The following is a 14857-nucleotide window of genomic DNA, read 5'->3' on the forward strand; positions in this document are numbered from 1 at the left end:
GGTGCCAACTTGTGGCCCCACTTATTAGCTTAAGAACAGAGACATCAGGGGCGCCTGGGTGGCTCAGTCAGTTAAGCATCCGACTTCGGCTCAAGTCATAATCTCACAGCTTGTGGGTTTGAGCCCCGCGTCGGGCTCTGTGCTGACAGCTCGGAGCCTGGAGCCTGCTTTGGATTCTGTGTCTCCCTCTTCTCTCTGCCCCTCCCCTGCTTAGTCTCTGTCTCTGTCTCTGTCTCTGTCTCTCTCTCTCTCTGTCTCTCTCTCAAAAATAAATAAACAAATAAAAATTTTTTAATTAAAAAAAAACGACATCTGCTGGAGGCAGTAAACCTTGGTGCCAGCTTTTTGCTCCACTTTACCATAAACTCCCACTGCTGCACAGTCATGCAAACTGGCACCAGCCACAACATGGTAAGACCCTCTCCCACAGGATCAGCATGGGTCTGCATGTGCCAGTTCCTTAAAACTTGGAGTCTGGAGTTTTGAAACCCAGCTGGACACCCAAGATAAAACACAGCACTGTGCTTCCTGGCAGACAGCTCAGACACAGACAGGGTGAAGTCAGGGATCTGACTGAAGCCAGGACACAAGAGGGATGAATGTTTGCTCTTGATGAAGGCTTCCTGAAGAGTGGCAGGGTGCAAATTCCCCACTCCAAGGAGGAGAGAACAGGCAACACCATTCCCCCCACCCCGCGATCCCCTATCAGCACTGACCAACTTCAGTGTGCATCATAGCACTGTATGCCTGAGGTGTTTACCCAGTGTAAACACCCAGTGTATGCCTGAGGTGCTTACACCAAGCCCCATCCCCCTGAACCCTGCAGATGCATCTCCACAGGGCAAGCCCACCCAAGAACCAGAGCACCAGGCCCCTCCCGCAGAAGACCAGCACAAACTCCTCTCACACACACCTAGTCTACTGATCATAGAGTGCTACAAAGCTTTAGCTCTAGAGGAAATAGGATCTAGCTTCTTTTTTTTTCCTATTTTTGTTACTGTTTTGCTTTGACCTCTTGTCAATATAGCCATTACTCTCAGGAGAAGGAATATAACAGGCTTTCCCTAAAAATCACACACACACACACACACACACACACACACACACACACACACACACAAACAGTGACTTAGGGGCTCTTGGGTGACTCAGTCGGTTGAGTGTCCACTTTGGCTCAGGTCATGATCTCCTGGTTAATGAGTTAGAGCCCCATATCAGGCTGTCTGCTGTCAGTACAGAGCCTGCTTCAGATCTTCTGTCCCCCCTCTCTCTCTGCCATTTTCTTGCTTGCTCACTCTCTCAAAAATAAATTAACATTAAAAAAATAGTGACTTAGACAAAATGACAAGACCAAGGAATTCATCCCAAAAGAAAGAACAGGAAGAAGTCACAGCCAGAGGTTTAATAAAAACCATATAAGTAAGATGTCTGAGCCAGAATGTAAAACAACAATTATAAGGATACAAGCCGGGCTTGAGAAAAGCACAAAAGGCACTAGAGAATCCCTTATCCCTTACTGCAGAGTTAAAAAGAACTAAAAATTAGCCAGGCTGAAATTAAAAGTGCTATAACTAAGATGCAACCCAACTGGATGCCATGACAATGAGGATGAACAAAGCAGAGGAAAAAATCAGTGATACAGAAGATAAAATTATGGAAAATAATGAAGCTGAAAAGAAGAGGGAAACAAAGGTAATGGATCACAAATACAGACTTAGGGAACTCAGTGATACCTTAAAGCATGTAACATTCATATCAGTAGTCCCAAAAGAAAAAGAGAGAGAAAATGGGGCAGAAGGTCTATTTGAGCAAATGATAGCTGAAAACTCCCCTAATCTGGCAAGGAAACAGACACTGAAAGCCACGAAGCACAGAGAATTCCCATTAAATTCAACAAAAGCCAGCCATCACCAAGACATATCATAGTCAAATTCATGAAATACACAGACAAGGAAAGAATCCTGAAAGCAGTAAGGGAAAAATGTCCTAAACCTACAAGAGAAGACAGGTTCACAGCAGATCTGTCCACAGAAACTTGGCAGGACAGAAGGGAGTGCCATGATATATTCAACAGTCTGAATGGGAAAAATATGCAGCCAAGAATACTTTATCCAGCAAGGCTGTCATTTAGAATAGAAGGAGAGATAAAGAGCTTCTCAGACAAACCAAAGGCGTTCATGACCACTAAACCATCCCTGCAAGAAATATTAAAGGGGACTCTTTGAGTGCGGAAAAAAGACCAAAAGCAACAAAGAGTAGAAAGGAACAGAGAACATCACCAGAAACACCAACTTTACAGGTAAAACAATGGCGCTAAATTCACATCTAACAAATAACTCTGAATGTAAATGGGCTAAATGGTCCAATCAAAAGGCACAGAATATCAGAATGGATTTTTTAAAAAGACCCATCTGTATGCTGCCTACAAGAGACTGATTTTAGGGGCGCCTGGGTGGCTCAGTCAGTTGAGTGGCTGACTTCAGCTCAGGTCATGATCTCACGGTCCGTGAGTTCAAGCCCCGCGTCGGGCTCTGTGCTGACAGCTCAGAGCCTGGAGCCTGTTTCAGATTCTGTGTCTCCCTCTCTCTGACCCTCCCCCATTCATGCTCTGTCTCTCTCTGCCTCAAAAATAAATAAACATTAAAAAAAAATTGGGGCGCCTGGGTGGCGCAGTCGGTTAAGCGTCCGACTTCAGCCAGGTCACGATCTCGCGGTCCGTGAGTTCGAGCCCCGCGTCAGGCTCTGGGCTGATGGCTCAGAGCCTGGAGCCTGTTTCCGATTCTGTGTCTCCCTCTCTCTCTGCCCCTCCCCCGTTCATGCTCTGTCTCTCTCTGTCGCAAAAATAAATAAACGTTGAAAAAAAAATTTTTTTTTTAAATTAAAAAAAAAGAGACTGATTTTAGACCTAGAGACATCTGCAGATTGAGGGGATAGAGAACAATCTATCATGTTAATGGACATCAAAAGAAAGCCAGAGGAGCCATAATTATATCAGACAAACTAGATTTTTTTAACTTTATTTATTTTGAGGGAGAAAGTGCACTCAAGCAAGGAAGTGGCAGAGAGAGAAGGAAAGAGATAATCCCAAGCAGGCTCTGCACTCTCAGCACAGAGCCCAACACAAGGCTTGATCTCACAAATGATCGTGACCTGAGCCAAAATCAAAAGTCAGACACTCAACCAATTGAGCCACCCCGGCACCCCTATATTTTAAAACAAAGACTGTAATAAGAGATGAAGAAGGGCACCATATCATAATTAATGGGTCTATCTATCAAGAAGTTCTAACAAAGAAGGGGGGTACGGGGTGGCTCAGTCAGTGAAGAGTCTAACTTCAGGTCATGATCTCATGATTCATGGATTCAAGCCCCACACTGGGTTCTGTGCTGACAGCTTGGAGCCTGGAGCTTGCTTTGGATTCTGTATCTCCTGTTCTCACTACCCGCTCTGCCTCTCTTTCTCTCTCAAACAAACATTTTTTAAAAATCTAACAACTGTAAATGTTTATGCCCCCAACTTGAAATAACCCAAATATATAAATCAATTGATAACAAACATAAAGAAACTCATTGACAATAATACAATAATAGGAGGGGACTTTAAAACTCCACTTACAACAATGGAAAGATCATCTAAGCTGAAAATCAATAAGGAAACAAAGGCTTTGAATGACACACTGGACTGGAGGGACTTAACAGATATATTCAGAACATTTTATCCTAAAACAGCAGAATACACATGCTTTTTGAGTGCACATGGAACACTCTCCAGAAGAGATCACATACTGGGTCACAAATCAGCCCTCAACAAGTACAAAAAGATTGAGATCATACCATACATATTTTCAGACCACAATGCTATGAAACTTGAGGTCAACCACAAGAAAAAATCTGGAAAGACCACAAATACATAGATGTTAAAGAACGACCAATTAAAGAATGAATGGGTTAGCCAGGAAATTAAAGAAGAAATTGAAAAATACATAGAAACAAATGAAAATGAAAACACAAAATCCAAAACTTATGGGATGCAGCAAAGGCAGTCCTAAGAGGGAAGTATATTGCAACACAGGGCTACTTCAAGAAGCAAAAAAAGTCTCAAATACACAACCTAACCTTACACCTAAAGGCGCTAGGAAAAGGAACAGCAAATAAAGCCGAAGCCAGCAGAAGAAGGGAAATAATAAAGACTGGAGCAGAAATAAGCAGTATAGAAACAAACAAAGAAAACAAAACAAAACAAAAAACAATAGAACAGATCAACAGAACTAAGTGCTGGTTCTTTGAAAGAATAAACAAAATTGATAAACCCCTAGCCAGACTTACCAAAAGAAAAGATAAAGGACCCAAATAGATAAAATCATGAATGAAAGAGGAGAGATCACAACCAACACCACAGAAACACAATTATAAGAGAATATTATGAAAAATCATATGCCAACAAACTGAGCAATCTGGAAGAAATGGACAAATTTCTAGAAATATACAAACTACCATAACTAAAGCCGGCAGAAATAGAAAATTTGAACAGACCCATAACCAGGAAATAAATTGAATTGGTAATCAAAAATCTCCCAACAAACCAAAGTCAAGGGCAGGTGGCTTCCCAGGAAAATTCTACCAGACATTTAAAGAAGAGTTAATACCTATTCTTTCCAAACTGTTCCAAAAAAAAAAAAAATCAAAGGAAAACTCCCAAGCTCATTCTACAAGGCCCACATTACCTTGATTCGAAAACCAAACAAAGAACCCACTATAAAGGAGAATTACTGGCCAATATCCCTAATGAACATGGATGCAAATATCCTCAACAAGATACTAACACATAAAAGAATCATTCCCCACAATCAAGTGGGATTTATTGCTGGGCTGCAGGGGTGGTTCAATATTCACAAATCAATCAATGTGATACACCATATTAATAGTAGAAAGGATAAGAACCAGATGATCCTCTCAACAGAGGCAGAAAAATACAGCAGCCATTCTAGACTTAAAAAAAAAAAAAAAAAAAACCTCAACAAAACGGGATAAATGAAACAGACCTCAACATCATAAAGGCCGTAAATGAAAGACCCACAGCTAATATCATCCTCAATGGGGAAAAACTGAGAGATTTTCATCTACGGTCAGGAACAAGACAGGGATGTCCAGTCTAACCATTGTTATTTAACATAGTCCTGGAAGTCTTAGCCTCAGCAATCAGACAACAAAAAGAAATCAAAGGCATTCAAATTGGCAAGGAAGAAGTCAAACTTTCACTATTTACAGATGACATAATACTCTATGTAGAAGTCCTGAAAGACTCCACCAAAAAATTCCCAGAACTAATACATGAATTCAGCAGTTTTAGGATATAAAATCAATGTACAGAAATCTGTTGCATTTCTATATACCAGTAACAAAGCAGCAGAAAAGGAAATCAAGGAATCAATCCCATGTACAACTGCACCAAAACCAGTAAGATACCTAGGAATAAACCTAACCAATGAGATAAAAGATCTGTACTCTGGGGGTGCCTAGATGGCTCAGTCGGTTAAGTGTCCGACTCTTGGTTTAGGCTCAGGTCATGATCCTATGGTTTTGAGCCCCGCATCCGCCTCTGTGCTGGCAGCTTGGATTCTGTTCGGGATTCTCAATCTCTCCCCTACTTGTGCTGTCTCTGTTTCTCTCAAAATAAATAAATAGACTTTAAAAAAAAAGATCTGTACTCTGAAAACTATAGAACACTTATGAAAGAAATTGACGAGGACACAAAGAAATGGAAAAGCATTCCATGCTCATAGATTGTAAGAACAAACATTGTCAAAATGTCTATACTACCCAAAGCAATCTACACATTTAATGCAATCCTTCTCAAAACACCACCAACATTCTTCACAGAGCTTGAACAAATAAAAGACCCTAAATAGCCAAAGCTATCTTGAAAAAGAAAAGCAAAGCTGGAGGCACCATGATTCCAGACTTCAAGCTATATTGCAAAGTTATAGTCATCAAGATAGTATGGTACTGGCACAAAAAAAGACACATAGATCAATGGAACAGAATAGAAAACCCAGAAATGGACCCACAACTATATGGCCAACTCATCTTCGACAAAGCAGGAAAGAATATCCAATGGAAAAAGACAGTCTCTTCAACAAATGGCGCTGGGAAAACTGGATGGCAACATGAAGAATGAAACTGGACCACTTTCTTATACCATATACAAAAATAAATTCCAAATGGATGAAAGACTTAATTTGAGGCAGGAAACCATCAAAATCCTAGAAGAGAACACAGGCATCAACCTCTTTGGCCTCTGCAGGAGCGACTTCTTACTACACACATTGCTGGAGGCAAGAGAAACAAAAGCAAAAATCAACTACTGGGACTTCATCAAGATAAAAACCTTCTGCACAGTGAAGGAAATAAACAAAAAAATTAAAACACAGCTTATAGTTTGGGAGAAGATATTTGCAGATGACATATTTGATAAAGGGTTAGTACCCAAAATTTACAAAGAATTCTTCAAACACCAAAAAAAAAAAAAAAAAAAAATCATCCAGTAAAGAAATGGGCAGAAGACATGAATAGACATCTTTCCAAAGAAGACATCCAGATGGCTAACAGATGTATGAAAATATGCCCAACATCACTCGTCATCAAGGAAATACAAATCAAAACCACAATGGGATATCACCTCATACCTGTCAGAATGGCTAAAATTAACAATACAGGAAAAAACAGATGTTGGTGAAGATGCAGAGAAAGGGGAATTCTCTTGCACTTTTGGTGGTAATACAAACTGGTGCAGCCACTCTGCAAAACAGTATGGAGGTTTCTCAAAAAGTTAAAAATAGAGAGCACCTGGATGGCTCAGTCGGTTAAGCATCTGACTTCAGCTCAGGTCATGATCTCACAGCTGGTGAGTTCGAGTCCTGCATTGGGTGAGCTTGAGCCCTGCCTTGGATGAGCATAAGCCCCACTTCAGGTGAACACAAGCCCCACTTTAGATGAGCCCCACTTCTCTCTCTCTTTCTCTCTCTCTCTCCCCCCACCACTCCCCTCCTCCCACCCCTCTGCCCCTCATGGGATTCCCTCTCTCTTTTTGCCCCTGGCTCATTTGTGCCCTCTCTCTCTCTCAAAAAAAAAAAAAAAAGTTAAAAATAGAACTACCCTACTACCTAGTAATTGTACTACTTGGTATTTACATACAAAAACACAGACTCAAAGGGATACATGCACCCCGATGTTTATAGCAGCACTATCAATAATAGCCAAACTATGGAAAGAGCCTAAATGTCCATCAACTGATGAATGGATAAAGAAGATATGGTATATATCCACACTGGAATATTACTCTTCCATTAAAAAGAATGAAATCTTGCCATTTGCAAAGACATAGATGGAGCTAGAGTACATTATGCTAAGTGAAATAAGTCAGAGAAAGACAAATACCATATGATTTCACTCATATGTAGAATTTAAGAAACAAAACAGATGAACATAGCAGAAGGAAAAAAGAGACAGGGAAGTAAACCATAAGAGACTCTTAACTATAGAGAACAAACTGAGGGGTGATGGAGGGTGGTTGGGGGTGGACTAACAGGGTGATGAGTATTAAGGAGGACACTTATTATGACGAGCAGTGGGTATTATATGTAAATGATGAATCACAAAATTCTACTCCTGAAGCCAAGATTACACTACATGTTAACTAACTAGAATTTAAATAAAAATTTAAAGCAACTTTATTTACTTACTTACTTACTTACGACTATTAAAATGTAGTTTTTAAGCTCAATAGACTTGGGGCAAACAGGTATTTTGAATAATCAACACCTCTGAGACCATATGCCAAGTTTCAATGGCAAAAATGGCTCATTTATTGTGGGCACAGAGATGACCTCGTAATCACTGGACGCAGTATGCGTGTATGTGGAATGCGCCATACCCAGATGGTTGATACCTACTCTGTTTACTAAACTGTAAAGGTCTGAAATTCCTCTTATTACTTTGCCATGACAAAATTACTTTTTATTCTTTTATTCATGAAAGTTGCTTCTATCATACATTAATAGACAGGTATCAATTGAATGGATATTCTATCACTCCATAGCTTTACTATAAATAAAACAAGCATCTCTATTTGTAAAACGTGCTATTTGACTCATTTGAGTTTTTTGTATATTTTTTCTTTTTCCCTAATTGTGACAACAGAGTCTTTTTTTTTTTTAAATACTCTTTCTAAATAACCACAAACAAAAAGTAACACATTTACCTGAGTCAAACCCATGGCTTTGTATTCATTAGGAACAAACTAGCTGAACTAAATATATTAAGACACCCACAATATGTATACAATATAAATACAATTAGATAGATATGATTGTCAATAGGTCTGCTAAATCTCTTTTATTCTGTTAAGATCATCCTTATCAGAAAAATAAAATAAATTACTAAATTCAAAAATTCATTCCTCTGATACACATTCTACCCCTAAATCTAGGAGGGGGGTGGGAACTAACAATTTTTATTCAATGTTTTTAAAAGTTTCAAATTTAACTCTGGACAAATCATTTTAAAATAAAACTGTGTAACACCAAAATAAATAAATAAACCAACAAAACAAATGTTCACAAAGATGTGGAGTTGGAACCCTCATACACTGGCTGTGGAAAAATGGGGCAGCTGTTATGGTAGTTTGGCAGTTCTTCAAAATGCTAAATATAACATTACCATATGATACAGCAATTTCACTCCTAGGTATATACCGAAAAGAACTGAAAACAAGGACCCAAATAGATATTTGTATGCCTATGTTAATTGCAGCAATATTCAAAAGAGCTATAAGGTGATATCAAGCTAAGTGTCAGCCAAGAAATGAATGGGTACACAAAACGTGGTATATACATACAATGGAATATTACTCATCTATAAATAAGAATGAAGAAGGGGGCGCCTGGGTGGCGCAGTCGGTTAAGCGTCCGACTTCAGCCAGGTCATGATCTCACGGTCCGTGGGTTCAAGCCCCGCGTCAGGCTCTGGGCTGATGGCTCGGAGCCTGGAGCCTGTTTCCGATTCTGTGTCTCCCTCTCTCTCTGCCCCTCGCCCGTTCATGCTCTGTCTCTCTCTGTCCCAAAAATAAATAAACGTTGAAAAAAAATTTTTTTTTTAAATAAAAATAAAAATAAATAAGAATGAAGTTCTGAGACATGCCACAACATGAAAACATTATGCTAAGTGAAATAAGCTAACACGAAAGAATAAATATTGTATGGTTCCATTTGTGTGAAATATCTAAGTAGGCAAACTCATGGAGACATAAAGTAGATTAGAGATAATCAGGGGTAGTGGGGAGCAGTTATCACTTAATGGTGGCAGAGTTTCTGTTGGGATGATGAAAAAGTTTGGGAAACAATTAGTGGTGATGGTTGCACAACAGTGTGAATGTAATTAATGCCACTGAATTGTATCCTTAATCGCTAAAATGATAAATTTTCTATTTTGCCATAGTTAAAAAGTTTGTCAAAAAAATGAGAGCGAAAAGTAAATAATCCAATTATAATATAGGCAAAAGACTGTATAGAATGTAGGCATTTCACCTAAAAGGATATACAGATGACAAGTACATGAAAAGGTGTTCAACATTATTATCTATTAAGTAAATACTAATTAAAACCATAATAAGATATTAGTACAGGGGCGCCTGGGAGGCTCGGTCAGTTGACCATCTGACTCTTGATTCAGGCTCAGGTCATGATTCCACAGTCGTGAAATTGAGCCCTGTGTTGGGCTCCATGCTGTGCTTGGCTCACACTTGTGCTTTCTCTCAAATCAATCAATCAATCAATCAATCAATCAATGTTATCAAGGGAAATTGAGTAAAGGATACACAGAATATGAGCTTGGCTTACATTCATGCTCACTCTTTCTCTCTCTCTCTCTCTCAAAAAAACAATGTTATCAAGGGAAATTAGGTAAAGGAAACAAAGGATCTCTATATTACTTCTTACATGCATATTAATCTACAATTATCTCAAAACTTAAAGTTTAGCATTATATATATTTACATTGTATATTTAATATATTAATTACTAAGTATCAGTAAGTTATTAAAATATATCATTCATATATTTAATATCTGTAGAATATATATTAAATCCAGATACAGATATATGGGTATATGTCTAGAAACAATACAAATGTCCATCAGTAAGAGAATGAATGAACAAATTGTGACCTAGTCATTCCACAAATACTACTCAGCAATAAAAAGCAATGGACTGCTGATAATGCCACAATAGGGGTGGATCTCAAGATACAAAAAAAGCATTATGTTGCCCAAAAGAAGTCAGACACAAGACAATGCATACTTCTTTTCCACCTATATGAAATTCTAGAACAAGCAGAACCATTCTGTGGTGATCAAAATCAGAATGTGGTTAGCTCTATTAAATGGGTAAAGCAGGGTATGGAAAGAGGCACTAGAGCACTTTCTGGGGTGATGGAAATACCGTATATGTTATTTGGGGTGGCAGTTACTCATATATACACAATCGCCAAACGATTAAACTGAACATTTAAAATCTGTGAATTTATGTATGTAAAGTATACAAATAAAACAGCTATAATTTCCTCAAAAAACTTTAAGAACTTCTGTTCATCAAAAGACACCCTTAAGAGACTGCCAAGGCAAGCCAGACATAGAGTAAGAAAATGGATTTGAATAACCAACTAAGGGCTCATATCCAGAATAGAGAATTCCCACAAAACAGGAAAAAAGACAGATACTCCAATAGAAAAATAAGCAAGAGGGGTGCCTGGGTAGCTCAGTCACTTAGGCGCCCGACTCTTGATTTTGGCTCAGGTCTTGATCTCATGGTTCTTGAGATGAAGCCCCGTGTCAGGCTCTGCGCTGACAGTACAGAGCCTGCTTGCGCTTCTCTCTCTCTCTCTTTCTCTCTGTCCCACTGCCCCCTCTCGAGCTCTCTCTCCCTCTCTCCCTCCCTCAAAATAAACTTTTTTTTTTTTTAATGACAAAGAAGAGACTTGAATAAGCACTTCATAAAACAGAACATTCCAGGGGCACCTGAGTGACTCGGTTAAGTGTCCAACTTCGGCTCAGGTCATGATCTCACCGTTTGTGAGTTCGAGCCCCGCGTTGGGCTCTGTGCTGACAGCTTGGAGCCTGGAGCCTGCTCTCAAAAATAAACATTAAAAAAAAAAAAAAAAGAACATTCCAATAAACACATGAAAAAATTATTAATAAGACTAATCATTAGAAAAATCCAAAGTCAAACCACAATGCGATACCACTACACATATCCACAGAATAGTTTAAATTAAGGACACTAACAACGCCAAGTGCTAGCAAGGATGTAGAGCAACAGGAAGCCTCACGCACTGCTAGGAGGAGTATAAATTGGTTCAATCACTCGAGAAAATTGTTTGGCGTTAGCTGTTCATGTTGAAAGTGTGCATCTAGCAAGTCAACCCCTCGGTATATCCCCATCAGAAATGCACACACTGCTGCAAGCAACAAAAGACACATATATGTACAAGAACATGGCTAACGGTGTCATCTGTAACAGTCTGAAAGTGGAAATAACTCAACCATCCATCGACAGTAGACTAGAAAAATATATTGCAGTATACTTCACAATAGAATACCATGCAGCAATGAAAATGAATGAACTAACATGATCAATCTCACCATCAGAACACAGAATGAAAGAAATCAGTCCAAAAGAATATATACAATGTATGCTATGGGATTCCAATTATATAAAAATCTAAAACTGCCTAAATTATGGTGTTAAGGCATATGTACTTAGGTGATGAATTCAAAAAGAAAAGCAAGGTAGTGATTGCCACAAAAGTCAAAATAATAGTTCCCTATGGGGACAGGAAAAGGATAGTTATGAGGAAGGGGAGCATGCGAGCTGGCAAAGGTTTATTTCTCTGTCTGGGCGATTAGCTACACAAGCATTTGCTTTGTAATAATTGGTTAAGCTGCACATCTGCCTGATGCGTTTTCCTGTGGTATATTCTGTTATATTCATAACAAAAGCAATTTTAAATAAAAGAAAAAGAGAATACACCTAAATGTTTAGGGCCTAAGGGGACAGAAACTCTGGATACTATTTCTTCTTACTTCTCTGTAGCTGTTTTTCTCTAACAACAGGCAAATTAGTGATAAAGAACAAGGAGTCTGGAGTGTGACTTTATCTAAATTCAAATCCCAGCTCTCCCTTATCAGCTACAGGACCTCAGGCAAGTCACTTAACTCTGTAGGCTTCTGTTTCCTTATCTGTGAAATGGGGGTAATAACAGTAAGTACCTTATTGGGCTGGTGTGCACACACAGAACGAAGAGTGCCTGGCCCACCAGGCTACTATTACAGTGCTAAGTCTAAAGTGAAGAAACACAAGTGAAATCCAGTTTTTGGTGTGTAATACTTTACTGCAATTTCTTAATTCTTCTCTTCTCTGACAGTGAGCACCATGGGTACAGAGACGGTGTCTGTCTAGACCTACTGCCATCCCCAGGGGGCAGCACAGGGACCCCGTGAGAAGAGCCCAGGTATTTTGCTTTTAACACAATGCTCTGGTAATGGCATTATGTGGACGCCTGACAGCAAACCTTGGCACCCAAGCCCTGCCTCTGCCCTTGCTCCCCCGGGGGAGGATCAAGCCCCCTTAGCTCAGGCATACTAAGTGGCCTAAGAGTAGTTCTCTCCGGGGTCCTGGGTCCCACTGCCTCTAAGCAAAAGTTCTTGGGAACAGCCAGAGCATGGTGAGAAGGACCCTTTGGCCTTGATTCAGGAAAAGGATGAGGATAGGGAACAGGGAATGGGGTTGGGAAACTCCAAGGAAGCACCAAATGTCACCTAACAAACTGAACATGCCTGGATGATTTGGGGTATACCCAGCTCTGATAAGCTGCATGCCTCAAGGGAGCTGGGAAGGCAGTCCCAGGACTGTGGGCAACTCCTGAGCAGCTCCATCAAGCTCTTGTTCCTTGATGGGCCCAAGCCTTGAACTGGCTCTTTTGGGGTTGACATGTTGGAAACTCCTCCCTCTACACAAATTCCTTTCTCAAACATAAATCCATTTTCTCTTCCTGACAAACCTGTGAGCTACTCAACTGTCTATTTTACAAGGTAGGAGGTTGATATAAACACAAAGAGCTCAGACCAAGGTCATCTAGACTTGACCTCATCCTACACTCCTCTTTCCCTTCTTCCATTTCTCCCCAGGTCCTCCTAGAAAGGCAGGTAGGTGCAACATGGGCCAGGACATCTTAGCCCCAGCAAAGCCTAGGGCATTCAACTTAGCCCTCAAGACCCCACACCGTTTCTCACATCCAAATGTATCAAGAAATGTGTTTGGCGTCTCCCTCGAGGCTACAAAATAGGGAGGACACAGCAGAGAGGTCAGGCCCAGACTGTTAATTCAACCCAGACCAGTCTTACTCCAGGGCCCACCAGGGATAGACCCTTTCGAAGGGTCCCACATGGGAGTGCTGTCCAGCCCATATGCCAAAGGGCGGCCTGGCACAAAAGCACAAAGGACCCTATGAGAAGAATATGCAGGAAGTAAAGGATTCCCAGAACATGCCGTCATCACCCAGCAGAGAATTGAAGCAGCTTGGGGACTGTGAGAAAAAGAAGCATAGGGTTTTAAAGCAAAGATATTAGGGTGTCAGGTGGAGAAACGCCACCTAAGGAGCAGGAATTTTAACCTGGAGCTTCATCAATAGTGGCAGAGGGGTCTGGGGCTCTTTAGGAGGGAGCTGGAAGAAAGGTGGACTTGGAGCTTACGGGGTAGAAGTGCTGCCTACTACTCCAGAATCAGGCTCCCTGAGGCACATCATCCAGACAGCAGGTCACTACCTCAGGGCTATTGAGATGGGGGGTGGAGGTCAAAAATGACCCCAGGTCCATTTCCAGAATCTATCCCTGCAACTTCCTCACGTCGAAATTAAAAACCCAGGAGACCATGAGCACTGGGTGTTACATGGAAGTGATGAATCCCTGGGTTCCACTCCTGAAACCAATACTACACTCTTGGTTAACTAACTTGAATTTAAATTTTAAAAAAGTAACTATAAACCCACAGGTGAACAGAATCCTGTTCACAGACTGGACTTCACACCTCGGGACAGCCTCCTTTTCCATTCCCTTGGAAGACACCTAGCCCTCAGAATCCTTCCAACCTCTTGTACTTCTGCTGGGAAGGATGGAAGTGCTCACCGCTGGGCCCAGAAGGGAGGCAAACTGTTGCACCAGCAGACCAGGTTGAGAGGGCAAAGGGCAAAGTGAGCCAGAGAGAGAGAAAGACCTGGACACTGTGGGCAACTGCACTATCCCAGTAACCTTCTCCCTCCCCTTTGCTTCCATGGGCAGCAGCTACTCTGATCAGAACCTGGGATTTGCAGGGAGAGCTGAGATCTCACACAATTAATGTGGACTTTAGCTCCAAGTAGAAATGTGGCCGGTCCAACAAAGTGGACACACTACATCTTGGTTCTCCCCCACTGCATGGAGTTCTGGGTACCGGATGTCAATATTAGCCCATATGCCAACTACATGCACCAGAGCTGAGCCTGATTCGACTGGATTTTCTCTTGATCTAATTTCACAAAGACGTCACTGTACAATTTCCAGGGGCCTAGTAGGAGACAGGCAGTGCTGAATATGCAGCCAGAGATGAATAACAGCCAGTCCTCTGTTTTCAAGCTTCCATTCTGGGATAAACTATAGAGAGAGCCACCTCTGCACACTTTCTACAAGAGACTGCACTCACCCACGTGACATCACATCTAAAATCAAATCCCCAGGGTGCCTTGGGTGGCTCAGTCGGTTAAGCATCCAT

The sequence above is a fragment of the Herpailurus yagouaroundi genome, unplaced genomic scaffold (genome assembly GCF_014898765.1).
Source record: "Herpailurus yagouaroundi ecotype Mexico unplaced genomic scaffold, PumYag 192, whole genome shotgun sequence".
Classification (NCBI taxonomy): Eukaryota; Metazoa; Chordata; class Mammalia; order Carnivora; family Felidae; genus Herpailurus; species Herpailurus yagouaroundi.